A 27,706-nucleotide genomic window follows, 5' to 3' on the forward strand; every position below is an offset into this window, starting at 1 on the left:
TTTTTATTTTAGTAGGTTATTTTACGACGCTTTACCAACAGCTTAGGGTATTTAGCGTCTGAATGAGATGAAGGTGATAATGCCGGTGAAATGAGACCGGGATCCAGCACCGAAAGGTACACAGCATTTGCTCATATTGGGTTGAGGGAAAACCCCGGAAGAACCTCAATCAGGTAACTTGCCCCGACCAGGAATCGAACCCGCGCCATCTGGTTTCACGCTATATAGGTAGATGATTAAGGTAAAATTAAACTGCGCATTACATTCGCCAATAAACACTTTTTTATATTATTATTTTATATATTATTATTTTAATGTACCGAAGTACATATGATATTTCCATGCAAATATTCTGCGTCATCATACGATGAAAGAGTAATGGAACGGAGAAAAATTCTCTCCGGCGCCGGGATTTGAATCCGGGTTTTCAGCTCTACGTGCTGATGCTTTATTCACTAAGCCACACCGGATACCCACCCCGCCGCCGGACAGAATCGTCTCCGATTAAGTTCCAACTCTTGGGTTCCCTCTAGTGGCCGCCCTCTACACTGCATGGAAATATCATATGTACTTCGGTACATTAAAATAATAATATATATGATATGCGTAAATCACTTCGTGATTTAAGACGGCGCTTATTCCGTCGGATCCCGGCCAACTAGTCACTCATAACGAGTGCACCTCAGCACATGTACTATGACGTAGTGTAGAGGGCGGCCACTAGAGGGAACCCAAGAGTTGGAACTTAATCGGAGACGATTCTGTCCGGCGGCGGGGTGGGTATCCGGTGTGGCTTAGTAGATAAAGCTTCAGCACGTAGAGCTGAACACCCGGGTTCAAATCCCGGCGCCGGAGAGAATTTTTCTCCGTTCCATTTCTATTACTCTTTCATCGATTTTTTTTTTACTTCAAGCCTTTAAACATCAAAGTGCGCGTTAGATTCGATGGCGCATTAGATTTGAGTAAATACGGTAAATAAATAAATAAAAAAAAAAAAAAAAAGGAAACTGCATACAAAACAAGAGTGCCTAGTACATGAAGGGGAAAAAAATGAAACACCAGGCCATTTCATAGATGAATCCGCTGCATAATTTACCCATAAGCATTACACTAATTATCATATCCAGCCACAATCGATATACCAGCCAAAGCTTACGCTAAAACCATTAATACATATTAACAAATGATGTAGGGGCAGCTAGAGCAATCATATCTCGAGACCAAAATAACTGCAAGTATCGACTGCATATTGATCCCAAGTTGGTAAAATAGGTTTACGGACGAGACCAGCTCCGCCAATGTGCACACAAAGCGGTCCTGCACTAACGTACTGACTCATTCCAGAATAGAAGCACATGTATTAGTTATTTGGCTAAATATTGATTGAATGAAATGGAGATGTAGAAAGGAAATTAAGCGGTGAAAACAGCCGTGATTCGCGCGGGGTCCATGGCGCTGATTGAATTAAGCATGCGAGTACTATACCTGTAGGCTAATTTTATTGTCCACCGGGATTCTCCGCCCCACTGAAGAAACTTCCGCAAAGCTCCGTCAGCCACAGGTGCGTGCCGCTGTTTGATAATGGTTTATTCGGCGAAATACGAGACTAGACGTTACAGAAGGCTATAAGCCTATTGCTATGGATCACTATCGCTGTAGCTGTTATCACCACTGCCACTACAGCTTCTACCAAAAGTTCAAGGACACCCCTTCAAAAGCAATGTTTCACTACTGACTTTTTACTTCTGTGAAACCACCCCCGAAGGCTTATGACTCGGTTAAGAGAGAAGTTTTATATGATATTCTTATTGAATTTGGTATTTCCAAGAAACTACTAGTTCGATGTGTCTCAGTGAAACGTACAGCAGAGTTCGAATAGGTCAGTTTCTGTCAGATGCGTTTCCAATTCACTGTGGGCTAAAGCAAGGAGATGCACTATCACCTTTACTTTTTAACTTTGCTCTAGAGTATGCCATTAGGAAAGCCCAGGATAACAGAGAGGGTTTGGAATTGAACGGGTTACATCAGCTACTTGTCTATGCGGATGAAGTGAATATGTTAGGAGAAAATCCACAAACGATTAGGGAAAATACGGGACTTTTACTTGAAGCAAGTAATGAAATAGGTTTGGAAGTAAATCCCGAAAAGACAAAGTATATTATTATGTCTCGTGACCAGAATATTATACGAAATGGAAATATAAAAATTGGAAATTTATCTTTTGAAGAGGTGGAGAAGTTCAAATATCTTGGAGCAACAGTAACTAATATAAATGATACTCGGGAGGAAATTAAAAGACACTGATACAACTACAGATACTAATACTACTGACACTAGTATAGCTACTAGTATTAGTAAGTTAAACCATTACTACTACTACCCAAAGATTTACACCGCAGCCTGAGACATATTGTTCTTTTCCTACTTGGTTATTTAGCGACGCTGTATAAACTACTGAGTTACATAGCGTCAATGGAATTAGTGATAATGAGATGGTATTTGGAGAGGTGGGGCCGAGGATTCGCCATAGATTACCTGACGCAATTTCGGATTAGCAGGCAAACAGGCTACCGCTTGAGCTACGCCGGTGGCAATTATTGTTCTTACCACTTCTGTTCTGTAAATTATATTCGTTGCGGAACAGTTGCTTTCTTGTACGAATACAGTATGATGCACAGTTACCTTAACCCGGGGTATGGTGATGATGAAATGAGTTCAAGGTGCAACCAGCGAATAGGGATTATAAAGAATGGGCACTGAGTGAATTTTCCTGTGTTTTATTTCTCTGTGCGCCAGCGTTTAGTTCTACTTTAAAGCGCTAGAGGTTAGTGTAATCGAACATTGGCTAAGATAATAATTGAGAATAGAGTTGAGACACAGGATTCATCGCCTACCTTGTTGCATAATCCAGTAACGCTTTGCTTCAAATAAATTCAAGTTAACAGCTTTTCCTTATTTCTCAGTGACGAACTAGTTGTAATAATATTTTTTTTATATTTCAGATATAAATTATATTATAAAATAATATAATACATTATAAAATTAAGTATCAAATTCGTTTAATATTTGTATATAATATAATATAGGAATATGGCTTTACTTCTCATTAAGAGTTTTGTTTTTCCATTTTCACTGCTATCAAATCATTACATATTTTAGTTGTTGTTGGGGTCAACGTCTCAACTCTCATTATAAAGGAACTCTAGAGTCTAGACATTACAGTTAATGACGGATTTATTATTTTATGGATCCAATTTATTTTATTTGAGTACATAATGTACCTAGATGTATTAATTATATGTGTTATATTTCCGCTGTGTCGACTGCTAGCTGGTGTGATGTCAGCGCCAACTCTAGGAAGAAAGCAGAATCTGACGCTCTAACTGTCTTGAAGGTCATTGAAATCAGTCCGGATACATCAAAGGTACCGACGCGAAGTGTCCATTCTTTATAATCCCTATTCGCTAGTTCAACGCCGAAATTTATTCAGTAATTCTGCTTCAATTGGTTAGTCATTTCAGCTACAAATGATCTCGTAATATAACCATTACACTTTTCTCTTAAATATTCTAATTTATAACTATATTTCAAATTGGAATCTGTTAATACTTCCTAAACCCAAACCATTATTGACGTTCAAAGGAAAAACATGTGAAAACTCGGAACAATATTTTTGTAGAACTAAATATCTCGTATAACGAGAAAATAAGCAAATACATCCCAAATTACTGTAAAGCCGAAAGCCCCATTGAGAGAGTATATGTAGAGCACCGCAGTATTGAAATGCTCTTGGACTCGTATAATTCCATTGAGTCAAAAACGTGCATTGAAACGTAACCGCAAAAACAATCGAACAACAAATACTAAAAACAAAAGTGAAATGGATTGCAAGCAGACTGACAAGCACGCAAAGCATGTATTGCTGCACAAACAAGAGGTTCGCGTGTTGGTGACAAAAAAAACAGCATTAAATATATGCAGTTTAGCCTAACACAACTCTAGTATGACGCATCAACGAACTAATGACGTCCAGGCAGAAAACTAGGTTCAAATCCTGGTAGTTTCAGGTGGGGACTTGGGGTTGAATAAAGACGGTTCAGTGCCTTCCGTCTTCTTTGCCAGCATTACTTCTCCAGGACAGTTTTTCGTTAGCGAGCGTGTTGCACAACGATGGTCCAAACGTTTTAATAATGGGGGAGGAGATATTAAATATTTAAAACGTTTTGGAAGACCTAAGGTAAGAAATATTGAGAACACGTGCACAGTATTGTAAGAGAATCCACAAAATGTACTCTTAAGTTGTCAGAAGAACTTTGATGCTTCAAACGATATAATATATCGCCACATTAAGACGCTTACAAAATCATACAGAAGTTGTAGATCTGTTACCTCATGAATTTACACCTGAACAGGCTCAACGCAGAGTGGATATATGTCGTCAGCTTATCGCTAATTCCGTGGATGATAGATTTATCAGGATAACTGTCACATGTGATGAAAAATGGATAAATTATCGCAACCCTGACACGTCAAAACAGTCGCTCGATCCCCATCAGCGTGCCTAAGTCGTCGTTAAACGAAGTCAGTTCGTCCCCAAAGTAATGCTATATGTCTGGTGGGATTTTGAAGTTGTGATTCACCGGGAGCTCGTTTCAAACGGATGTACAATCGATGCGTATCTTTACTGTCAATGAATAGAACGAGTTGAAGTTTTGAGAGAAAGATACCCGGCATACGTTAACTCAAATACTACACAATTCTCTTGTAACAGTCCAGTGCGAGACACCCATACAGCTCGTACAACAATTGGAAATTATTAAGAAATTGGGAGAAATTCAACTGCTATCACAGCCGGCATATAACCTTGATCTTGTACCTTCAAATTACAGTCTGGTTCGATCCATGGCCCACTTCCTGCGTGGAAGAAATTTCCAAAACTTGGAAGCCGGTTATCTCCCAATTCTTCGTTTCAAAAATCAGAAACTGATATCGTAGCGGGATAACAAACAAACCTCCCTGAAAGATGGCTCAAAACAATAGAATGTAATGGCCTTTACTTTGAAGATTAGATTAATTGAGGCGGTAGCTGGAAAATGGGCCCATAGGTCTAGAGGCCCTTTATCGGGAGAATGTTTAATTCGATTCTTCGTTAAAAAAAAACTATTTGCTTACGTAGTTTCGTTTCAATATCTTGTAAACTGAGGGCAGGGTAGCTAATTGAATGAAGCCATGCACGCTTACGTAGTTGTGGGATTCAGCAAACATCAGTGAAGATGATCCTCAAAGTGAGTGTGAGTCCATCCAGGATGTGCACTGAAGTGTAAACTGCACTTTGAAGATAAACTTTGAAGTGAGAGTGAATCCATTCTAGATTGATACTAAATAACCTGTAATCTGTATTCTGTATCCAAAAGATATCCTTTGTTTTCACGTATTCGGTGCAATTTATGACGTAACTATGAGATGTAAGTAAGAAATATAATTTTACTAAAATGATTATGAACTTGTAAACCTCTGTAATGTGCGCTGTTCAATGCTGATGTTTAATGTCTGCTAAAATATAATCATATTGAAAGTATTTTGATAAAATAAACTTGTTCTATGGAAAAAGGGCCTATATATGTATAACACTATTGAAGTCGGAATGCATTATTTAAAAAAAAATTGTAGACAAATATTATTGTAACCTATGCGAATTGTTATTTTTATAAAAGTGCATTCAGATCGCAATTACATAAAAATAAGTCTTTCAATCTTTGTTTCCTCGAAACGTGACTTTTGCTTATGGGCCTTTTTTCCGGCTAACGCCTCAATTTTTTTTGCCACAGCATATCCCAACTAAAATTTTGCTCCAACACAGACATTACTTATGAAGAGAGCCCGGATGTTTAGACATTTATTTTGGTTAAAATAGGCAGGCATATGCACTAAAAATAGTAAAAATAGGCAGTGAAATAGGCATTTATTATTCATGGAAACAGACAAAAAAAATAGACAAATACTTAATAAACTATCCCATTGGGCAGGCCTACTCACTTTCCTTGGTTACATGTCACAACAAGATGCTTTTTTAAGTTGTCAACTGTCATAGTGAGCCGCCTGTCAGAGAAAACGTTTTTCATGGTGGAAAAATATTTTTCTACTTCTACTGAAGTGATTGGAGCAAACTTAAAAGAGCTTATTTCAGAAGGACTGTCTCTACTTTCATTCAGAGATCGGAAAAAACCGACTGTGTATTGTCTCAAAAAGAGGGGCGAGAGAAGGGATTAGAGACTTCAAAGTACGCGTGACTTGTGCGTGCAAGCGACAACAGTAACGGGACGTGGAGACTTACTTTTAATACTTCCCTTATCCCCTTTCTCTCGCTGGTAAACTCCGAAGAGACCTGAGCACTGAGGGTTATACTATTCAAACACCTTTATTAAGTAACATAAAAGATGGAATCGGTAGGGGAGAAAAGTTTACGGCTTCTTGGAAACACATGTATTGCTGGAGAATAAGTTCTCAGCAAATATTTGTGTGAGGTGAATATATATTTTTAATTTGTACAACAGTTCTTTTTTGTTTTTTTTATATAATTTATGTATGGTTTATTTTATATGCATTAAAAATATAGAAAATGTACAATAACGACGTAAATATGCTAAAAAGAGGCATTTAACCTTAAAATAGGCAACGGAAGCTAAAAGAGGGAAAAAAGGCGAAATAAAAATTGGGTCTATCGTCCCCAAATGTGTGGCAACGTGTTTATATCACTAATAGGTCTTTCATACATACACTCAGTTTAAAAAAGACATTTTGCCTAACATTCGGGCTCTTATGAAACTCTACCTGTATAACAGCTTCCGCATAATTGTTTGCTTGCTTTTGCTCCTTTGGTTGATTATTTAAAAAAATAGTGCAGCTCACATCTGATTTCTTGCACAAGGCGCCACCAAAGAGTTCTTTTACTTGTATAAATCTAGCTAGGACGTCGAACCCTCAGATCCAGTTCAGTTCCAGAGGAAGGATTTTTATCACTTTCTAAAAATCCATCACCCTCGGTCGGTTCAGAACCATACAGGTCTTACGACCAGCCGAAGAGGCGGACTACCTGCACTTTCAGCCACCGGCCACCCGCACCGTCCAGGACAATGGCAATGACCCTCCGCCATGAATAATATAACACTGCATTTGGCTGGAAGCCAGTCGAAAGTCGACGTCTCCGGCCAAGGTGGGAGGTGTGACCAGGAATTTGCATTAGGACACAGCGAGCATGCTGCCATGGCAACGGGGAAGTCCTGCCTCACGCATGCGTGATACAGAGTCGTGGCTCAGATTTCTCTGTTAAGTACGGATCCATTTCTCAATGTTTAACTACCCGGTACACTCAACGACAATAAGAGCTACTGTGTTTAAATACTTTCACATTCACGAATGTGCAGCTGTGTAAGTACCTGCGGATCTTGCGAAGTCTGGCAAAATAACAGTATTTCTTTAACATAATTTCGGAACTATAGTTTGACAACTTCAAGTGAAACCCCGTGAAACACGCCAACTTCTGGAATCTCTCTCTTTCTTTCTTCTCTCTCCCTCGCTCCTCGTCATTCAGTCACCAATCACCACGTAAATATCTGAGAGGGTGTGTGTGGGCATCGTGACCAATAGAAGAACCACTCTCCAGTATTACCACAATAACGGATTCTTCATTTTTGCCTCGACTGTCGGCTAGGAAGGTTCCATTATGCTAGCATTGCAGGCAACTAGTCAACCTTTCAATGCTTTTGTTAGCAGGTTTGACAAACTGTGAGTGGACCTGCAAGTACATAGTGCATAGTTCTCTCTCCCTTTCCCCCGTGCTTTCTCACTTGCTCCTCCGAAGACAGCCAGCGCTCACGTAGTAACTCGGTCAGGATTTCAGTTCGATTTGTCAATCTATAGAAGAGGAATTCAGACATATTGTAACCACATAGAAATAATGGGGCAATAATGGCGTGAAAATGACAAGAGGTACATGGTTCAAAGCTGCTTTGTCCATCACAATCAAGGTTGGCCAAGTAAATTACATTATATATATATATATATATATATATATATATATGGTGACCCATTTATCTTATGCACCTATTATAATTTTTTTATTTGGATAGGTATTGGAATTTTTGTTTCTTGACCGTTATTTTAGAACGAGGGGCTAACATGAGTGTGGAGATTTGGTGCATATAACTAAACCCCATTTCTGTTTGGTTGATAGGCTTTCCCCTCCACTCACACTCCGTACCAACAGTGATGGGGAAGATGCTACTATCAATCTCACAAACGTTCTACTATAATTGACTTTCTACATAGTGACGAATTTATTTCTGAAAGTATTTACCAGTACTCTATATTTCGAAAGTCCGTACTAAACGTTTATATTGAATTTTATTGCTGTGTATATGAACTGCAATATTAAAAAGCTACTGACAACAGAAGATAAATGTTTTCTCCACCGCTAGTTGCTCTCTACAGCATACACAATGAGACGATCTGTACTGTGTCGCTCCCCCTGACTTCATAATTCAAACTGACATTCCTAAATGTAATTATTAGTTGAAAATATTATAAAAACTACACAAAAATATACCCTAACATGTAATCGTCAAACATTTATGACACTGTATTTTATGTTCACTTAGGTACTTTATTTAATATTTTATTTGCTAGTGTGTACAGCTTGGGGGTGCAGGTATAACAGGTAACAGCTATGAGTCTTGTCACTGACGAACTCAGGGCAAGTAGAAGGGGAAAGAAATGCCTTCGAATCCTCTCAACTTGTATGAAATGTCGTTTACATTATGGTACAAGATACACGTGACGTCATCAATTTTTCAAACAGCACTACATATTTTAATCATGTTACATTAATTACACACATTAAGACGAGTTCAAAAATGTATCACAACGTCACCTTCCTAATCAATAACAACAAAACGAAACAAAAACGTACTTCCAATATGGTAATGTTATGCTTTGAGGGTCACAGAAGATGTTTCAAATGGTGACCTTTGACATTAATTCACATTCAAAGGCGTTCCCCGAAAGACCGTATCACTGCCCGGCATGTTGCTGGCTGAATGGACACACAAGCCTGTCGAATGCGTTGCTGCATGTCGTCTGGTGTTGTTAGAATGTTCCGCTACACACTGTCCTTTACAGTTCTTCACAGGAAGAAGTCAAGTCCGGAGAACGTGCAGGCCGCTGTACGTGGATTGTGGCGTCGACAGTTGTTGTGGTTTGTTTACATGTTAAGACAGCAAACACACAATACACGACGTGTACGGACGTCAGTCGTCTTTCGTTTTGTGTAAGTTAATGCACAAGATGAATGGGACACAACAAACGGCACATTATGATGGCATTCATTTTGCATTTTTTCAAAGTTCTTAGTATCTGGACTACTTCAGTTTCTAACAATTCTTTCAGTGTGACGAAAGAATTCGCACTTCCTCTGTCAATAGTGCCAAAGATGTTCCGTTCTGCGGAACGTGCGCTGTTATTAAGGTAGTTCCAAACCGAAAGCAACATCGATGATATTTTGTAACAGCAAGTATTTTCTACACTGGTATTAAAAGATATGTGACCCCACCAATCGATAGTGTTCGATAATTTGTGTGTGTAAGTGTGGCTTATTTAATTATTACTTCTATGAAGAGATGGCGAAGGTAGCAGCCAATACGCAATAGTAAGTTACATAAATATTATACCCGCATTACAGAATTCAAAATTTCATCCGTCTCTAATTGATTTTAAAAAACTGTAGATTTAGCGGGGAACCGCTGATTCTGTCAGCTATGAAAATAATTTATGCTTAATCTACATCAACATGCTCTCAAATACTTTTTCACCCGTTCCAATAATATTGAGAACTAGCAGAACTATTTCAAAGTTTGTCAATTTGTTATATATTTGGTTCTAACTTACACGATCAGAAAATTAGAGGTAAGATATCTTTGAACCCCAGTGTGTTAACTCACAACTGTTATTTCGGGACGTGATATTTCAAAGAGCTCTTACTTTTTAGAACGCTCCGTGCAAGGAACTGTTGCAAAATAACTGTCACTTTGTTTTCCCCCACCTCTACCGTTCAAACTCCAACAAATATTTCGAAGTAAAGCAGTGTCAAAGCTCGAGGGTGCGGTGCCACTCTTTGAGACAAAATAGTGTCCTGAAGAAAATTTCCCCTCGTCCACTTTATCAATCACAGATCGCATCGATTCGAATTTCAGTCTAGGTTCAGTAGCCGTCAACTAGAATTAATGGTTGTGGTCCTGACTTCCTAGCACACACTGTTTTAAATTTCAAAACAGCCACAACATCGCATGATTTCAACTTGACAATGCCTAGTAGCTGTAAGTTTCTAAGCACTCCTGTAATATTCGCAAGAGCGAGCAGAAAGGACGTTAATATCCTTTTAGAAAACATGAAACATTTCTCAATCTACTTCCACATCTGCCTATATAAACAACGCAACCGATCTAGCTTTCCGCAATGAAATATAATTAGCAAGATAAAATTATTATTATTATTATTATTATTATTATTATTATTATTAAATCAACGGGCGGCCGGGTAGCTCAGTTGGTAGAGCAGCTGGCTACGGACTGGAAGGTCCGGGGTTCGATCCCAGGTGGTGACAGGATTTTTTCTCGTTGCCAAACGGCCCCAAGGTTCACTCAGCCTTCTATAAAATTGAGTACCGGGTCTTTCCCGGGGGTAAAAGGCGGTCAGAGCGTGGTGCCGACCACACCACCTCATTCTAGTGCAGAGGTCATGGAAAGCATGGGGCTCTACCTCCATGCCCCCCAAGTGCCTTCATGGCATGTTACGGGGATACCTTTACCTTTTATTATTAAATCAACATCACCAACTTCTTTTTCTTTATGGCTGCAGTCCTATGACCCGCTTTGGCCACTCTGAAATTGTTATCTCTATCGCGATCTTGGTCTTCCTATTGTTTATTTTCTTCGGAATGCGTCCATCTTTCATTTTATTTAAGTGTTGTATCCATTAATTTCCATGGTATAGTATTCTTTCATTAATACATTTTATATATATATATATATTTTGATGTACCGAAGTACATATGATATTTCCATGCAGATATTCTGCGTCATCATATGATGAAAGAGTGATGGAACGGAGAAAAATTCCCTCCGGCGTCGGGATTTGAACCCGGGTTTTCAGCTCTACGTGCTGATGCTTTATCCACTAAGCCACGCCGGATACAACCCCGACGCCGTTTAGAATCGTCTCAGATTAAGCTCCATCTCTTGGGTTCCCTCTAGTGGCCGCCCTCTGCACTACGTCATAGATGTCTATGAACGCAGGACCGAAGTCCATACATGTGTTGAGGTGCACTCGAATGAGTGACTGGTTGGCCGGGATCCGACGGTATAGGCGCCGTCTTAAATCACAAAGTGATTTTATTACGCATATCATATATATATTTTGATGTACCGAAGTACATATGATATTTCCATGCAGATATTCTGCGTCATCATATGATGAAAGAGTGATGGAACGGAGAAAAATTCTCTCCGGCGCCGGGATTTGAACCCGGGTATTTCAGCTCTACGTGCTGATGCTTTATCCACTAAGCCACGCCGGATACAACCCCGACGCCGTTTAGAATCGTCTCAGATTAAGCTCCATCTCTTGGGTTCCCTCTAGTGGCCGCCCTCTGCACTACGTCATAGATGTCTATGAACGCAGGACCGAAGTCCATACATGTGTTGAGGTGCACTCGAATGAGTGACTGGTTGGCCGGGATCCGACGGTATAGGCGCCGTCTTAAATCACAAAGTGATTTTATTACGCATATCATATATATATTTTGATGTACCGAAGTACATATGATATTTCCATGCAGATATTCTGCGTCATCATATGATGAAAGAGTGATGGAACGGAGAAAAATTCTCTCCGGCGCCGGTATTTGAACCCGGGTATTTCAGCTCTACGTGCTGATGCTTTATCCACTAAGCCACGCCGGATACAACCCCGACGCCGTTTAGAATCGTCTCAGATTAAGCTCCATCTCTTGGGTTCCCTCTAGTGGCCGCCCTCTGCACTACGTCATAGATGTCTATGAACGCAGGACCGAAGTCCATACATGTGTTGAGGTGCACTCGAATGAGTGACTGGTTGGCCGGGATCCGACGGTATAGGCGCCGTCTTAAATCACAAAGTGATTTTATTACGCATATCATATATATATTTTGATGTACCGAAGTACATATGATATTTCCATGCAGATATTCTGCGTCATCATATGATGAAAGAGTGATGGAACGGAGAAAAATTCTCTCCGGCGCCGGGATTTGAACCCGGGTATTTCAGCTTTACGTGCTGATGCTTTATCCACTAAGCCACGCCGGATACAACCCCGACGCCGTTTAGAATCGTCTCAGATTAAGCTCCATCTCTTGGGTTCCCTCTAGTGGCCGCCCTCTGCACTACGTCATAGATGTCTATGAACGCAGGACCGAAGTCCATACATGTGTTGAGGTGCACTTGTATCCGGCGTGGCTTAGTGGATAAAGCATCAGCACGTAGAGCTGAAAACCCGGGTCCAAATCCCGGCGCCGGAGAGAATTTTTCTCCGTTCCATCACTCTTTCATAATACATTTTATATTAAGGTATTCCCTACTTTGTGAATTTGGTTTCTGTTCTATAAGTGAAAAAGTGTACGCCAATAACCCGCATACTATGGATGAATTAAAAGAAAGCATCACAAACCCTATCCACAGCATCACCGTGGAAGAGCTGTGCTTTGTATCAGTCAAGATTCTGAGACGTGCCCAAAAGTGCATTGAAATTAAAGGACGGGTCCCACGTCCAGCATCTCTTTTTCACTAAATATTTAGCAAAACAATTACTATTGTAATAATAGCAATAGACAATAATGCTGTAGTTGTACAGGGACATCATTTTATTTTTACTAACATTTTTAATATTAACCTGCTATACCTTTGGTTTAACGGTTGAGAATCGGAAACACCGTTTGCTATCCCCTTCCACGACTGGAGTTCGATGATACTGGCATAAAATACAACCAAATCACTTTACTAGGTATAGGAGGGAAGAAAAGTAGTTCATCCATTTACGTAAACTAGGAAATATCGCAATTTTGAGTTTGATAATTTTCATTAGATTTTTGTTTAATCAAAATACAGTACAGTATTAACAATAAATGTTTTACTCACGAACTGAGTTATCCATGCGAACGTATTCATTATGGAGTGTATATTATACTGTCTACAGCACATTAGCGTACAATAGCCTATAGAGAATGAAGTTAAATTTAAAAATAATCATAATATGGATATTTAAACACATTTTTGAAAATGGTCGCCGTTCATTTCGATACAGGCTTCAGTTCTTTTGTGCATATTATCGCAATATAGATTATTACATCTAATTCCAGTTACCAGTTTCGTCCTTAGTACTAGTAACTCATGTTGAAATAATTCTGTACCTACTCTATAAAAGAGTACCTTACGTACTGTAAATTCAATCTTCACTTCTCCCCGATCCGAAAAGATAAAATTACTCAGACATGCTATCTACTGTCCGTCCAAGTGGTTATGTCGCAAGATCGTAGAAAGGGGGAAAGTCATGTGACAATTACTTAACGAGGCCCTTTTATTTAAGTTATTTTAAACAGTTGTATATTACGTAGACGTCCAATTCCTAACAGAAATTAATTTTTCGGAAAAGAGCTAAGACAGCCCAGCCACTAGCCTTTACAGTGGGGCGAGCAGAAGCAGGTGGGGCAAATCGGGATGTGACGTAGGCAAACGGACGACAATACCTGTGCGAAAATATGATTCAATATTGAAAGCTATTTCGTCACTGGAAAACGCGAACATTTTTTTTGGAACGTCTAGGCCTACTCACTAACTGAGTACTGTTTACTATATGCGGCCTTGGTTCTGTGTGGAGGACAGTTGGAACTTCATTAGTAGAAGGGGTGGGAGTGAAGTACATTCAAAAACTCAAGTACAATAAAAATTGAAGTAAAAATAAAATGATGTCCCTGTACATGATACATTATCCACTTCCTCATAGTTTCTGTGTGTAGCTACATTTTTGTGGCTCACTCTACAGCATAAAGTAGGGAAATCGTTTTAAAAGCACAAAATATGAACTTGTTTTGAAAGATGTACTGTATAGTGACATTTCGCATCATATAACTAATATAGGAGTTTTAAAACATCAAAGGCAGATCTCCAGATCCATTTATAATCGAGGGCTCAGCACCGTCCGCAGACAATATTTAGTAATTGCTCTAAAACATGTCTCCCGTTATCGTTACAGAAGATGGTATTATTCCCAGTGCCACAGGGGAAGCTCTGATAAATAATAAGCTAGACTTATGATTTGGGCCTGAATTCGAACATGGATTTGAATCCCATTTCAGGTGGATAACCGGTTGGTATTCCTCCGAGGTTTTCCTCACCTGTAGAGTATATACGGAGAATGTCGCATAATCCCTTCAACTGCTCAAGAAGATACTTAAATTTTATTTCTGCATTATTAGAAATAGAAGAAAATCAGAGCTCTAAGTCCCCCAACATTATTTCACTATTACATGTCTCATATAACATTGTTATACAGCTTTCTGAGTCTCTGTTAACGAGTACCGACAGCAGCTTCAGAAAAATTCCACACGAAGAGTTATTACCAGAGCTAGTAAGTTGGTACCAAACCTGTTAAGTTGAGTGAGCTTGGACTATATCTCTACCGAATGAAAAGTCTAATGGCGCAGATCTCAATATCAGTGAACCATATAGACAAACATGCAGTACAGTCGGGTGATAAAGAAACATGTGCTCCAATCGTCAATGGCCTTGGAACAATAAAATAATAAACGAGTAATATAAAAAGAAACAATAATTTGTAATTACAAACTTCGTAATTCCCAATCTAAAATAATTTATCCCTACATATAAAAATAACATACAAATTATACAATTATGATTCTAGCATCATTACTACAAATAACAATGGACTTTTTCATTTTATCAAAACAAATACTCCTTTTATGTTCAGAAAAAAATAAAAACAACATTTGCACTCTCAAAATATTCATTCTACGTCACAAGACGTTACTGGAGCAAATCAGAAATACGATACAGTATTTCTTACTATCATCACGTGAACAACAACTTTATGAATCTAATACTGTATCTCGTATGTGATACATAATATTAAACCCATAATTGCTTTCAAGAAAACTTTTTATTTCTATTGTAATTATTGTATTTCTATTGTAATTGTATTAGATTAGATTAGACAGACAGACAGAGATAGGTAGGTAGGTAGGTAGGTAGGTAGGTAGATAGATAGATAGATAGATAGATAGATAGATAGATAGATAGATAGATAGATAGATAGATAGATAGATAGATAGATAGATAGATAGATAGATAGATAGATAGATAGATAGATAGATAGATAGATAGATAGATAGACAGATAGATAAATAGATAGACAGATAGACAGGGCAAACGGACAGACAGGCACAGACAGAAAGACAGATAGGCAATCTGTTAAACGTAAAAACGAGCAATTATGTACCATCGTCATAACACAAATTTCTTTACAGTTTGACTCAGAAATAAAACAATATGACAAAAGCAACGCACGTCACTTTAATCTCATCCTCAGACAAATGCTTATGAAAAAAACAAACTATAGGCTACATTAAGATAATTAAATATGAGAAAATCTGTGAAATTTTGGCAACGAAAAGGAATATACTTCAAGCGAGCCTGCACCAATACCGCCCTTGTCAACACATTGCAAATTGGACTAACCCAGAGTTTTATCATAGATTTCAGTTCTGGAAAGCGAACGCTTGAACCGGTATTTATACAGGGTTGAAATGAAATAACCCTGTAATTTTTCAGAACGAATAGCTCATGCTGTGTGTAACAAAAAACTGTAATACCATATTGGTGGAAAATTCATAGCTTTCTCAGAAAAAAATGCCTTTCCCCAAATGTTTAACACACCCTACTCGGTAAATATTGCGAGTAGGATCGTGATTTTTGTCCATATCGATAGAAAATCTAATAAAGAACCATTTATCTCTCTGTCGTATTTCAATAGCGTGGACGGTTTCCGTGTAAATTTAATTTAAAAACCACTAATTTCAAACCACTGACCGATGCGACCAGTTTGCAACATTGTAACCAGAAAGGAAGATGGGAGACAGACTTGATTTCGTTGATCTTTTACATCAGTGTAACGAGAAGAAAGAGGCGGCGATGTTGCCAGGCTGGTGAAACTTCCAACTCAATTTTCTCATTAACTGTGCATTTAATTACAAAACGTAATATACCGTCGCTTTCAATTTGCAGGATTATTTCACTTCCAACCTTTATAGTCCAGTGATTACCATTAATTATATTAAACAATTACATTAATTCGAAGCCAGAGGGGGTAAACCAAAACGCTACATACCTGCTCATATTTCCAGCACAATGCAGCTAGATCAGAAATAGAAGCGTTTAGTCACAGCCTCTACATTCGAACCCATTTTAATATCGTTTGTCATTCGTAATTTAAACTGTTGAACTGAAACGGGACAGATCCATCTATGATACACGCATAAGCCACATGCGGGGAGTGTTGTTATTCCTATAGCCGGCCATATCGGGGCTAATGGTTTATTAAATTCCCGCTGAGGAGTGTCTATCCATCGGAGACCGCAGAAAACAATAATCATTACTAACCGCGGCGATCTGGTCGCGCTGTGCTTCGTCATGACGTCCCTGATTCGAAACCCGGGGAAAGCTGTCACTAACTGATATAAATAGCCATTCGTAATCGTGGAACTAGGTCAATCAGAAGGCGGGCTCCTTTGGTCAACTGTCATTGTTGAACATTTAATAAGATCAATACAACGCTTTGGACAGCATGTTTATTACAGAAGACTGGTTTAATTCTATCACTGCAATAAGAGATAGACATAAAGCTTCTACCAAAAGTCTGACACCCCTTCAAAAGTGATGTTTCACTCCTGACTTTATACTGTACGTATGTCAAACCCTCTGATCTTTATATAGGGACCGGAGTCCTGCATTTACTACTTTCGCTCGAGCGCAGCGTGAGAAAACGATCATGTAGTTCGCTATTAAACCACTAGGGCCCGGTTTCTTCAACCTTTGTTATAATGCACCTAACATAGCGTTAATTAACTGTAAGTTAAAAGTATGAATTGCTGTTAAAAATATTGCGTTTCTTCGACTTTAAATTTCACATTTTAACATTCTGTTTGTTAACTCTCTGTTAGGATCAGAGATTCTAGAGTTTAACCATAACCTACAACCAAGTATAGGCTCACTTCTGTTTTCTGAACTCTGACAATTGCGATTCTCGCTTGTTTCCGTTGTTTGATTCAGAGAGGATAGAAGTCTTTCTATTCTCTCAGGTTTGAGTTCTGCTTCTTTCCTCGTCTATATCACAATAGCGTGGAGCGGCATATTGGCATTGCTATTATGAAATGGAAAACACTGGAACAAAAAGAAATCTTGGGACTAATTTCTCTTCGTTCGAAAGAAGCCTTCTGCTGGAAATTATTTCCCAGTATAAACCAATTAATGAGAATAAACAAACAAACGGATCTAAGTTGAAAGCCAAAAGTGAGGCTTGGCAGAAAATAGCCTATACCTTTGTATGAACTTCTGGTCTGTCAAATCACAGAAATCATCCGCTCTGTTTATGTATTCATGGATATCATTTTCTAAATAATCCAGATATATAAGTTCAGCATCTAACGCACTAGCCATATTGGATACTTCTATGCTAACAGAGAGTTAAATGATTTAACTGCATGAAATAGGGCAGTTAAATTAACATAGGTTTTAACAGCTTGTTAGTACTAACAGAAATTGAAGAAATGCTTCAACTGTTAAGTTTACAGTTAAAATGGAATAACACACTGCTATAATTTAACAAAGGTTGAAGAAACCGGGCCTAGATGCTGCAACTGTACGAGACTTTACCGCTTGCCACTACTCTTAAGGTGCGTACACACTTAGCGAACGAACGACAAACGAACGCATTCGCTGATTGAAATCGGAACGTGTGTACGTCGCAGCAAAGGCAAACCGATCGTTTGGTTTGCCTTCGAAAGTGATCCGTCGCTTGTCGGTACATCAAAGGAAGTTGGTATTCGTTGTGGACGGGATTTGCCATTAGCTTGTAGTTCGTAGCAGAACGCAGCGCTTAGTTCAATTTCACTAACAGGATGTCGAAACTGGAGTGAACGGAAGACGCTGTTATAGATCTTATTAATGCATATAGGGAGCAGGAAACTTTATGGAATCCCAAGAATCCTACTTACTTCAATAAAGTAAGAAAACATGATGTTTGGAAAGCTATTGGAAAGAAGTTCAGCTGCAAGATAGGCGAGTCAAACACGTGCAAAATTTGAAAATTATTTTTGTTTATTTATTTTCAGTGGATGCATGTTTGTTGTTTATTGTAGGGAGCAGAAGTCAAAATTAAACTGAGTCCCTACTGATATCATTCACTGTCTTTCTTGGAAATTTTGGGTTCTATTTTGCACAGTAATATTTCGAAGTCTGTTTCTGAATTTTTTTTTTATTTTTTACTCGGTTATTTTACGACGCTTTATCAACAGCTTAAGTTATTTAGCGTCTGAATGAGATGAAGATGATAATGCCGGTGAAATGAGTCCGGGGTCCAGCACCGAAAGTTACCCAGCATTTTCTCATATTGGGCTGAGGGAAAACCCCGGAAAAACCTCAACCAGGTAACTTCTGTTTCTGAAATGCGACAGAAGTTGTGAAACTGTCCCGATTCCATTCAACGTAAATCATGAAGATGAAGCAAGTCAGTGCCTCTATATTGATTGCGACTTTCGTAGAGTGGCGTCTGCCACCATCGCCTTTTGGTTTTTAACGTTCTTTTTGTTAAACTGCCTATAATAACAACGGCTGCACTTGCTATAAATATATTTTCGTCTGCCTTTATTGCGGATAATCAGCGAACGTGAATGTTTTCTGACCATTTGCTGATGATTTGTACGTTGCTCCAAACAGCGAACGAACAACGAAGTTTCACTTCATCATTCGTTCGCTAAGTGTATACGCACCTTTAGAGCGAGTGATGCTCGAGACGAGCGAAAAACACTCGTGACAGTTGTCCCGGTAAACATGGATGGGGAACTGGACAGGTTGTGGAGGCTAACCTTATAAGCCACGAATAGAAATTAAGGGAGCCATTAGATCTCAAAAGTGATGTGTGGGAAATATTTGTTATAGAACGAACATATCACTATATTTAATTTCGTTGCTCTCACAATCAGTTATTATTCTTCTATTATCTTCAAACTAAAGACGCAATTTAAGTGGTATTTATTCTCGTATTATGCCTATTTTTTCCCTAAAGACTTTCAAATATTTAGGATCCAAAATTACTAGTGGTGGTCGGATGGAAACTGAAATCAGAGAAAGAATTGTAAAAGGAAGATCAAAGATAAAAAATTAAGCGGAATCCTATGGGACAGAAAAATCTTTAAAAAGACAAAAATAAACATATACAAATCATTAGTTCGAAGCGGGACAACTTATGAAGCAGAAGTGTGGGTATTAAATTAAAATTTAAAATCTAAATTAGAATCCATTGAAATATATTTTCTCAGTTCTGCTCGATGTTCAAAATTGGATATAAAGTGCGAAATGAAGAAAAATGAGCATCAAAATTCTATAGTTGACTATATTCGTAGCAAACACTTAAGGGGTTAGGTACAGCTTACAGTACAGTACAATTTCTGGAAATATTCAACATCTTTTTCCTCCATTACTGTATCTTGTACAATAAAGAAAGTGGTATGTGTAGAACATTGTTCATCTGGTATATGAAAAAAATATTTTTACGATTTAAAGAAAATACTTTTTTTTTTCTTTCAAAATTAAAAATTGTGGCAGTTCACTGCGCACTGACGAAGCTTTTCCTTCATATCTCATAAACTTGTTAACTTTTTCACGTTCTCTTTCTTTTATTTTATTGCTGAAACTCATATTTACAATATCTTGCTCTTTCAACTACATTCCTTAATAAATAATATATTTTTTTTTTATTTCGTGTTAGAAGAAAATACTGATATTTGATAATTTTTTAAAAGAATTTATTTTTTATCAGACAATCTATCAAAGGTAGAGGAGCGATCTTGCATTGTATTGTAGATATGACACGCACAAATACACACAAAAAATTTCATCACAGCACAGTGAACTGAATTTTGAAAAAAAAAAATGTACCGGTAAATATATTTATTTTTTAATCGTATAAATACAGTACATACCAATTTTCATTATTGTTCGAGATACAGTAATGGAGGAAAAAAATGTTGAATATTTCCAAAATTTTACTGGTGTAAGCTGTACCTAATCCCTTAACCCGGTACGACCATGTTTGGAGAACAGACTGCGAAGACAGATGTTGGAATGGATCCCTGAAAGCTGGGGTAGGACTACATAGCTGGAGATCCATAAAATTATACAACGTAAAAGATTGGCAGAAGAAGACTGGAAAGATAGAACAGAATGGAGAAGAGAAGTTTGGTCATAGGAAGATGCTTAAGCATTGTTAACCTGTTATATACTGTATAAGACATAATTAAATATAGAAATTATTTAAGTTTTCTGTAATGTACAGTAGTAGCAAAAAAAGAACCGGACCGACCCTTGTAGCTGATTTCAGAGCCTTGTTCACTCCAGAGCACGATAGACTGGTAACCAAGACTCCCGTGGTTCGAATCCTGCCTGCGAAGGAAACTTTTTTTTGTTCCTTATTCAAATTTATTCCCAATATTTTTCGATTTCAGCGATATTTTACTACTTAATTAACTTATTATTCCCAGAACATGAATTTTACCAGCAATGGAAAAGTATTGAGAATAAATTTGAATAAGGAACAAAAAAAGTTTCCTTCCAAGGCAGGATTCGAACCACGAAAGTCTTAGTTACCAGTCTATCGTGCTTTGGAGTGAACAAGGCTCTGAAATCAGCTACAAGGGTCGGTCCGGTTTTTTTTTTGCCACTACTGTACAAGATGAAAATTGTTAATTTTCATCGACTATTTCGTTTATATGACGTCATTCCATTTTCGACCAATGAAGTGTAATGAAATTTTGAATTCCAACCAATCACAGTCAAACATCGCAATAATTTCTGCAGCTAGATTTATCGCTTTCAATTTATCGCATGGTCGTTCTTTTGTTTAGTCGGTGTCGCCAACTGTTCCCCGTAAATCGATGAGCATGAATCTATTAAGATACATCTAAACTTTTCTGTCAACTTTACGCATTCAAGCAATGAATGCAAGATTGATATTTAATATTAATATATTTACGCAGTGAAGACGACGTTTAAAACGGCACCATGTAGACACAAAATCTTCATGCAGTTATAATTGAACGTACGTTTTAAACTTAATTATTTCAATATTCTTCCCAGATTACATGCATACGCGCATAGAAAATTGAACTGTGTAGATGCAGCTTTAGTCCCGTTACAGACTACAGTGAGAAAACGTTTATCGAGCTATGGAAAATCCTTTCCTGTAGCACGAAGTAACGGTCGAAATAAGGCACAGCTGACATTGTCCCGCTCCCAAAGGTAACTAACCTAATTTTAGCCTATAAAATTTGTATTACGTGAATGAAATTAAACAATTAATAGAAAGTCAGATGCTCAAATCTATAACATCAGCGCATATCAAACCCAAAGATCTTATATAGTACTATATACAAGGTTTTTGATCAAACTTCCTTCCTTATGGCGCAATAAAATACATATTTAATTACTGTATCTATACAGAAATAACTTCACTGTGTAGCAACATGTCTCGCTGTAGTGTGAATACATAAGCATTGTTATATAACTGTTTCCACACAACATTACATACTCTTAGTTCTCGGTGTAGTGTGTAATGTTACGACGAAGTACTAAATACAGTTTGAAATTCTACTTCCACATGTCCATTGTACGCTATCTGACAAAAATCACACACCTTCATTCAAACCTGATAACTGCGTTTTCAACAATTCTTCATTTAATTAATGTATTAATCAGGTTACTGTAATTATATTATAAAATTTTTAATTAAATTAAGATTTCAGCAGATAATGAAAATGTATTTAAGTTATAATAATAAGAGAAAAGTGCAGTACATGTAATTAACATTGTTAAAGCTCTATTTCGCTTTTCGCAATTGGCATTACTGAATAATAACATCGAATTTCTTTATTGCAGTAATCGATATTCGTCTATTTCAACTTCACAGTGTCTGAATAGTTTAAGTATTCGTAAATATACAATTATTAACATTTTGTGATCGAATTTTAGGGATATATTATTTACATTTTTATTTTATTCACGAAATAGTCCTAATAACTGTCACTCGAGGTCTGAGATTTCCCAGATAAATCCACTCGCTTCGCTCGTGGATTTATCAGCGAATCTCAGACCTCTCGTGACATTAGTACAGATAAAAAATTGAAATACGAGAATTATGTCAAATAAAGTACAAAATATAGTAAATAGAATCACAATTCAGGACGAACGTTGACCAACTACGTGTGTAGTGTAATTCACTGCGAAAACGAAGTCTACGTTATCATGAATAAAGAAAAACAAAGATTTGCAAGATGTAGAAATGAGCGTCCTAATATCTGTGAAAGAATGCACGTTATTAAAGAATGAAGAAATGAAAAAAAATACTTATTATTAACAGGGCAGACGAGTAAATGGTTTGAACATGTAGGAAGAACGGATGACAGGCACACAACCACAAGCACTACTACTGTATGTTACAGTGAAGGGAAAAATAATCACTGGAAGATGAGTAAAAAAAAAAAGTGGAGGGAATATATAAAATTCCGAAGATACCTAGAAAGCGGAGGGAAAGAAAAAAAACGTGAATCTATATACCGGCATTGAAGCATTAAGTCAATCAGTACAGAACACTTTCCAAACATACATTTTTTATTTCAACCTATTTTGAATTTTTTCTACGTGACAGACGCATCAGTTATTCATAGATTTCAAAACGGCATATGACTCGGTTAAGAGAGAAGTTTTATATGATATTCTTATTGAATTTGGTATTCCCAAGAAACTAGTTCGATTAATTAAAATGTGTCTGAGTGAAACGTACAGCAGAGTTCGTATAGGTCAGTTTCTGTCAGATGCGTTTCCAATTCACTGTGGGCTAAAGCAAGGAGGTGCACTGTCACCTTTACTTTTTAACTTTGCTGTAGAGTATGCCATTAGGAAAGTCCAGGATAACAGAGAGGGCTTGGAATTGAACGGGTTACATCAGCTGCTTGTCTTTGCGGATGACGTGAATATGTTAGGAGAAAATCCACAAACGATTAAGGAAAACACGGGAATTTTACAGAAGGTAAGTAAAGAGATAGGTTTGGAAGTAAATCCCGAAATGACAAAGTATATGATTATTTCTCGTGACGGGAATATTGTACCAAATGGAAATATAAAAATTGGAAATTTATTTTTCGAAGAGGTGGAGAAGTTCAAATTTTTTGGAGCAACAGTAACAAATATAAATGATACTCGGGAGGAAATTAAACAGAGAATGAATATAGGAAATGCCTGTTATTATTCGGTTGAGAAGCTTTTATCATCCAGTCTGCTGTCAAAAAATCTGAAAGTTAGAATTTATAAAACAGTTATATTACCAGTTGTTCTTTATGGTTGTGAAACTTGGACTCTCACTTTGAGAGAGGAACATAGGTTAAGGGTGTTTGAGAATAAGGTGCTTAGGAAAATATTTGGAGCTAAGAGGGATGAAGTTACAGGAGAATGGATAAGGTTACACAACACAGAACTGCACGCATTGTATTCTTCACCTGACATAATGGGGAACATTAAATCCAGACGTTTGAGATGGACAGGGCATGTAGCATGTATGGGCGAATCCAGAAATGCACATAGAGTGTTAGTTGGGAGGCCGGAGGGGAAAAGACCTTTAGGGAGGCCGAGACGTAGATGGGAAGGTAATATTAAAATGGATTTGAGGGAGGTGGGATATGATGATAGAGACTGGATTAAGCTTGCTCAGGATAGGGACCAATGGCGGGCTTATGTGAGGGCGGCAATGAACCTCCGGGTTCCTTAAAAGCCAATAAGTAAGTACGTAAGTACGTGACAGACGCACCATAATACAACACCCGTATAATAGAAGATAATTCTATGTCGTGGACAGGATTTCTATCAACAATAAATTCTACACGACGTTAAAACAGGATCAAATTCAAAGTCCTGATTAAAATCTCAGCAGAAACATATTGAAAAGAATGTTTATTTTTCCATGGAGCTATGTTGGGACTAAAGTAATTCATCAAACCTATTAAAAAAAGTTCTTGTTACCCCATTAGCTGCAGCGGAGTACAAACCACATTCATTAACTGTAGTAACAAAGAGCAGCACAACGCAGCATGCATAAAGCACAAAGGCAGGGGGAGGGGGAGGGGCTTTGATAGACCCGCCCGCGAGCTGAGTACGTTGTAAAATGTTCTCTGCTTTTCAGTTCACCAACTTCACAGCAGTGCCACGTGTATTGCGCTTTATATCACGACAACCTATGTGTCGCAAAAATGGCCCCATATTTCTCTCTTATCCTTCATTGAGATTTTATTTTCTCATTATGGAAAATATAGGCCTACAAAGTAAAGTGAAAATATTGTGATGCTGCAAAAAATATTTTAAAAGGTTCACAGAAATACGTATGCACGTTTCCAGTATCTCTCATATAGAAGAGATAGCTTTGACTTTTCACACGTCAGTATACCGGGTGATTCAATCGGCGAAGGATCGTTTCTGCGCCTTGACAGTAATGCAAAACATGTGGTTTCAACACAATGGTTTCCGCCTCACATTTCACGTACTTTATTCATAAGTCGCTACAAAACATTTTCCACTCAGGTGGATTGGTCGTGGTGGGTGTTGTTTGGCCCTCGAGATCACCAGACCTCACCAGCCTGAACTTTTTTTGTGGGTTCACTCGATTTTTAATTGGTTTATTTTACGACGCTTTATCAACTTTTTCCCGGGGTTTCCCCTCAGCCCAATATGAGCAAATGCTGGGTAACTATCGGTGCTGGACCCCGGACTCATTTCACCGGTCTTATCACCTTTATTTCATTCAGATGCTAAATAATCTGAGATGTTAATCCAGCGTCGTAAAATAATTCACTAAAAATAATTGAAAATTCGGTTAAAATAATACGAATTTGATTCTTTATCAACTCCTATGCTGAGAGAGATGAAGGTAATAATGTCAGCGAAATGAGTCCAGGATACAGCGCCGAATGTCTTCCAGCATTAGCTCTTAATGAGGTCTTGTCTTTGTTGTGCTCGCTGAGGTGTGGTGTCAGTATTATTACAGTGAAAAGATGAAATTTATATCACCGTTACTGTACATTTCACTATAAAACAATGCCTATAAAAAAGGAAAATGCTTCCCGTTGCGGAAAAAGTTAATTTAATTCGCAAAATGAAAAAAAAAATGGAAAATGCTTCCCGTTGCGTAAAAAGTTAATTCAATTCACAAAATGAAAAAAAAAAAAAAAAAAAAATCCAAATGCTAAGATATCCGAGATGGGGAGAAGAAGACTTGCTTTGCCGCATGTTTTCTATTTTTTGTACAGCAGGCCTATTGTCCATAATTTACTTATTGTAGTTTTTTGCAAATAAACTGCAGTTTTGCAGAATTATTCAAACATTTTAAAACTAAAGTAATAAAGCCCTATTTAGCGTCAATCCTCATTTAAGGATAATTATTCCGTGTCCCCAGAAAAACGTTAAATAGAGGTTTCACAATATAGGTTTTCTATTCGTTTAAGTCAGTGGTAGGCATTTCGTAATTCGCAAATCAACTCTTTAATACACAAACAGGGCGGAAGGGTAAGGTATGATCTCCCTCACCGTGTTCATTCAATATTAAGCAGTTTGGGTATTCTCTCTCTCTCCTACTGTTCCTTTACTGTGTATTGAGGGCTGCATTTTATATGACGTAAACTTTGGCTACCACTGGTTTAAGTGTACCCTATCGTACTTTTAAATCTCCAGGATTATTTCACTTCTACACTGTATAGTACATGAATACCAAACGATATACTCATTTTGTAGCCAATTTCTTTGCAAAATTTCAGAATTTGATCCAGATAGATTCTAAATCAAGTCGCTGAGTTTGGTCATCTCTAACCAAGACCTTTCGTCACTTTAAATCAGAGATGGGCATCGTGCCTCACTTGAGAATTTGTGCCTCACTGGCCTTCACAGAGCTTATCGCTCTGAGTGACATCATCTTCACAGTCCCCGTTCCTCCGTCACATAGCTCCTAGGCGTGGGCAGGTTCTACATCAGTTTCATAAGCAATATCAGTGGTGGCATAATGACATTATCAAAGCAGTGTGTACGCGTTAGAAAACGATTATTTCATGAGAAATGGGAGGAAGAGTTTTTTTTGGCTGTTTAGAAGGGGAGAACATACGATGTATGTTATGCTCGAAAATCCTATTAGGCATTAATAAATTTAATATACGACATTACTCCTTATGTCATAAAGAACATACTGCATTAGAAGGTAAGACAAATTAAATGTTATTTTTCGTACTATTCCGAAGAAAATTTATGATTTTAACATTTGCATAGTATACTAAATACGACATTATACCTTAAACACGCTGCATTTAAAGGTACGAGGAATTAAATGATGTTTGTACGTATTATTCCCAAAAGAAATTTATAAAAAAAAATATCAAATGTGCGTAGAAAACGAAATATGATTTTCTGAAATTATTTTAGGTCGAGAACGTGCAAATCTATTAAGTAATCTTGAGAAACGCCAGAATATTCAAGAAAATAAACGTAGACAACGTGATGGGATATTATTGGCTAGTTACGCAATTTCTCGCCTGTGATTTAAATCAATTCAGCGACGGAGAAACAGTAAAGAGGTTTATGATTAAAGCTGCCGAATTAATTTGCCAAATTGAATAAACGTTTTCGAGTCTCTCACGTTAACCAAGCGCTTTCCTAATAATTCGCCACTGACCGCCTTAGCGATTACGATAAGGTGACGCAGGTCACAGCAGTTTATATTTCCCATCCTACTCTGCAGTCTCCTCTCCTAGTAAGCAAACTATTTCAAATCGAGTGCCTCACGTAACCGAAAATTGTGCCCATGTATGCTTTAAATGAATCCTCTAGATTCAAAACCCCCTGAAGACCATTTTGTTCATAATTGAGTTATACCCACATATTGCTTGCTAAGAATAAATTCTAATGACTTATATAGTTTGAATTAAAAAAGCCACTAAATTTAAAGCAAAATATTTGTTAAAAGTCACTGTTAAGTTTAAAATTCTCTATATTTGGAACCAGTTACCTACTGTCAAAATCCTTCAATTTGTGACAGTGGATATAGGTGATTTTGAATCTATAGGATTCATATAACTTCCGTGGTTGTTTTCGCCAATTTACTATACTTTTGTAATTATCTTACAGTATATTTGGACAACATTTATGAAGGTCTACGGATATCGCTATTAAGAAATAGCAGAAAGTCATGGAAAACTTTAGTTTTACATTGTCTTCTAACTCGACAAGTATGATCCTAATG

At 37.6% G+C, this 27,706-nt stretch overlaps 1 protein-coding gene across 10 annotated transcripts in view; it reads right to left on the reverse strand.

The window, feature by feature from the left end:
• kmr (kramer) overlaps window positions 1-27,706 on the reverse strand; it is a 1,522,801-nt gene that overhangs the window by 130,156 nt on the left and 1,364,939 nt on the right. The gene's annotated exons all lie outside the window — the stretch shown is intronic.

This window comes from Periplaneta americana, chromosome 4 (assembly GCF_040183065.1).
Source record: "Periplaneta americana isolate PAMFEO1 chromosome 4, P.americana_PAMFEO1_priV1, whole genome shotgun sequence".
Taxonomy (NCBI): domain Eukaryota; kingdom Metazoa; phylum Arthropoda; class Insecta; order Blattodea; family Blattidae; genus Periplaneta; species Periplaneta americana.